Source organism: Asterias amurensis, chromosome 8, assembly GCF_032118995.1.
Source record: "Asterias amurensis chromosome 8, ASM3211899v1".
Taxonomy (NCBI): Eukaryota; Metazoa; Echinodermata; class Asteroidea; order Forcipulatida; family Asteriidae; genus Asterias; species Asterias amurensis.
The window spans coordinates 2,365,263-2,369,714 of record NC_092655.1 but is presented as its reverse complement, the minus strand read 5'-3'; the positions used below and the strand labels follow the sequence as shown (position 1 = coordinate 2,369,714).

The 4,452-nt window shown below is 39.2% G+C and overlaps 1 non-coding gene across 1 annotated transcript; it reads left to right on the top strand.

Moving 5' to 3' along the window:
• The first annotated feature begins 3,417 nt into the window (after nt 1–3,417).
• Trnat-cgu (transfer RNA threonine (anticodon CGU)) lies at nt 3,418–3,489 on the top strand. Its single transcript has one exon. It is a non-coding gene; the product is annotated as a tRNA-Thr (tRNA).
• Nucleotides 3,490–4,452: the final 963 nt, after the last annotated feature.

Genomic DNA, 4,452 nt, shown 5'->3' with positions numbered 1-4,452 from the left:
TTGTACATTTTGGGAGACCGAGGATTTCTCTGACGTCACTCTCACCGCCGCTCGATCTTCTTGCTTGAGAGGAGTCTATCGTATATGATGTACATGCACATGATGTACAGCATGATTATACACTGTGCATGTGTATGCACATGTATGAACCGGGCGATATTCTATCATTCTATTTTTAAACCTCCTTACCTTTAGTTTACGTTGCTTGTCATTGAATTTTTACGAAGAAAATTTATTACCAAATAATGTATAGTCTTTTTTCATCGCACGAATTACTCTTCTCACCCGCCATACTCTCTGATATTTATCTTATCTAGCAACATTTAATTTGAGCCAGAAACACTACCCTACCCATCTTTATCATCCGGCGGAACCAAGCAGACCTCTTCTTAGCAGCAACGAGCTGATTTCGGTATCGGGAAAAAGTACTGAGTAAATTGCGATGGCATCCTCCCAGACAGTTGTCAATCATTGTTGCATTTCGGAGCAAACTAAAACTACTCCTTTCACTTTCTTGGTCCAATTTTCCCTTCGGCTGGAGGGGGGGGGGGGGTCGTTGTCAACAGTTTTGTTGTTTTGTCTCGTTTCCGAATAATATGGACATGCAGAAATCGTATGGCAAGGTTAACACTTTAAAGTCAGTGTCTTTGTGATTCTTCCAAAGTTCTCAAGAACTCAAGGACCGATGGTCACTGTTTCAGATTTCAAGTGGTAGACTCTGAGTGGTGTAAACTCAACATGCAATCTGTTGGAGAAAGGAAAGAAGATGCTATAATGCTGGGTTTATTTCACGGAAGAACGGGTGTAAACAAAATTCGGGGAGGGGATGGCGGGATGGACAGTTACAGATTCTTAATCAAAATAAGAAATTAAGAAAATACTATGAATCAATTCATACAAATTTAATTTAAAAGTATTATGCTATTTTGGGGGGGAGACTTAATTAAAGAACGCTGAAGTTTCGGTTGTGAAAATGCAATTATTAATGCATGAGCGTCATATTGAAGGTATCACATTTTTTTAGGCAGTTAATTGTTTTTATAAAAATCTGGAAACAGAAGTGACTTGGTTTCAGAAAAAAGGTGGATATGCTTACTGTACTTACCGTTCATTTCACGATTCCGATCGCAAAAACTAACTCCGTAAATTAATGTTGTGGTTTACGTTTAGACCTGCAAAGTGCGCCGGGACTTCAGCTGCTCACTGTCTATCCCACGTGCTGTTTATTCCCGGCCCATCATGTAGACCCCAAATTATCGGACCGAATATTATTATCTCACGGGTATAGGCTGGTTTATTTTTACCCCAACCATGTCCACCTCATACGCTCGATGAGTCAAACACGTCACGAGCCAGCCCAAGACTTCGATCCATCAGTGCCTCGTGATGGTACAGGGACAAGCTCCCCGGCATGTCGGCCCGTGGCCCCTTGGGCGCGGACTCGGAAAAAAGATGATTGGAGTGCATTACAGATCGAGACAATTTACCATAATGGGATGACAACATTAATTGAGATTATAGATAAGGACAATTGTTTTGAGGGAAAAACAACTGGTTTGAAGTAACATAATCTCTGACACAGAATGAGTGATGAGGGGTGTGGCATACCGGCCAACAATAAGCCAGGCCGATGCAGCATGATGACGCGTTCGGTTGAAACAAACATAGGAGCAGTAACTTCTGGGGGTTGAATAAAAAGAAAATAAATATATTTTAATACTGGCGGGGAAATGTGTACTAATACCATGGTGAAAGGAATAAAGTTTCTGTTTCCCTATTAGCATAATATTGACATGCCTGTTCAATAGGTTTTACCGGGAAAAGGGTACAACTGCACTTTCTCATCGGCATGCAGAGAGGACCCACTTTAACAAGGTCCGCCTGAGGATTTAACTTTCGTCGTCATTGAATCAATATTCATATAGGGAGCCGAGGAGAGGGAGGCACGGGGATCCTATAAATCATTAGATATATGTTTGCATGTTTCCAAGGATTGCCATTTTGAAATCATTTTGACATGGTTTCCCATCATTTTTCAGGGGTCGAAAACTGAAACCGTCTGGCCGCCTGAGGCCCCTTAATCAACCGAGTTGAAACGGTCAAAAAAAAATTGGTTTCCACATGATTTTTATCATTACTCTTGAGCGACAGAGCGAGCGCAAAATTTGTCTCAACTCTCCGTAACCTAGTTTCATCGATCGAAAGCGACTATATAACTGTGAAGCCAATATTTCTTCCCGGAGACAACATTCAGCAATGTGACTTTCCCACTCTGTATGCCCGGCGGTCCCCACCAGCAGGTGGCGCTAAAACAAAAAACAACAGATTATTTTGGTTTAGAAGAACCCATGACATCCAAGTGATGTTCAATGTATTCCAAGGCCTTACTGGCAGGCAATATACTGCATTGACCTGTCCGAGCAGTTTTACACGTATCACACAATTCAAGGGTTCCAAAACCAACGGCTGTACTGCAATAAGCACACTTTCTCAAGTTATTGAATGCAGACAGTGCAATCTCTATAAATTAACATTAAAAAAATTGTTTATTTGAGCTGTCATTATTTAGTAGCCGACAGTTTTCAATTTATTGTATTGGAAGAGAAAGTGTAGTGTAGGTCCTGTATTTGGACTTGGTGTGTCTACTTTTACTAGTCTACTATTAGTTACTGTCACACATCAGCTAGCCATGTATTTCTTACCTTACAAGAAGGTAAGTATTATAAGCTACAGTTTATTTCACGACTAAACAGTGCCAATACCATAGAAATAAAACTATTTCTATGGCTAATACCATAGAACCCGGGTTCTATTTCTATGGCCATTACATAACAGCGCCCTCAACTTCCCCATAAGTGATTCACAGGTGTATGGGGCGCCACAAAGCCGCATAGCGTACCAAGCTGACATATCGTTTTTAGAAATCGCTACAATATTAAAAATAGCCTAAACACTGACCTTCATATAATATTTCTTCTCAGTATTTCTGTTACTATTGTTCGTTTCTTGATTGTATGCTGTGGATTCAAACACTAAGTTTTACGAGTTGAAACCTAAATGTGTTCGTTTAGGCTCTTCATAGATGTTGTTACCCACTTACTATTCCCATAGCGCACAAAGCTTACACAAATAAAACGTTTGTGATTATTCTTTTCAGAATGAGCTGCTTTTCGTGAATGTATTTATTAAAATGAATTAAAGAATTGCAACCATTGATGAATATAACCATTGTACGTCAACAATTCACTGGGAAAACAAAACGAAGTTCCCTGGAAAAATAAATCGGATCATCCATCCAGCATCGTACAAGCGGGTACCAGTGATACTATATAGATAACGGTGTATAGTGAGTACCCGTTGTATGCATGAATGCAATTTTTGCCATATATTAAACTATTACGCCCTCTTCGACCGTCAGGCGCGATGGCCTAGGGGTAAGGCGTCTGTCTCGTAAACAGAAGATCGAGGGTTCGAATCCCTCTCGTGCCTGCTGTGCTTTTACACTCTACTTATCAATTAAAATTGCACTTTATAGTTTTGTGCATATTACAGTTAATTTTATCAATGTTTTGCAAGCTCCTGAAGCTTCATCTTTCTTTATTACACTGCCTTTATTTAAAATTCAATTCAATGTTGGTGGATCATCCTTTAACAATGGAATTCTTTTTTGAGATGATGAAAAAATAATAAAAACGCAATATATAATGATTGTTCTTTTAAAATTATCAGCCGACATAAGCTTGTACCTAACAACGGTGCTCTTTAGTCATGCAATTACAGATTTCCTGACCAGCAAATTCATGCAGAATATATGGGCAAAAACAAAGCTTATAATCATGGGATTTAATTGACTACATTTATTTTCCAAAACAGTATTATTTTGTTAAAAGAAAACGGACAATTACCTTACCAACTTTGGGGCATGCTGTATTATGAGGAAGAATTTTAAGAGGAAGAATATGTTGAAATGATGACATTTCCACAGTTTGATAAACCTGAGGTTTAGATTCAACAGAGCTTTTATGTCCTCAGCAGTAGATGGAAGAGCAGGATTCTGAATAGTAATGGCTGATTTGCTTCATCACAAGGCCGACTTGAAGAGTCTTAGTTCAGATACATGTAAAAGCCTGAAACATCTCATCCCTGGGAAACCATTTTCAGATCCGGTCTACTGAAATAGCCTGTCCTTCAATTCAAACATCAATCATAATGAAGAGGAAACTGCCCACATAATTAGTATTCTCATCATCAGACCCCAGCCTTTGCCCCATTAGGCCTATTTTGGGACAAGCTTAAAGGAACACGTTGCCTTGGATCGGTCGAGTTGGTCCTTGAAAAGCGTTCTGTAACCGTTTGTTATAAAATCTGTATGGTTAGAAAGATGTTGTAAAAGTAGAATACAATGATCTACACAAATATACCTCGAAATTGCGTGGTTTCTTTTTACTTCGT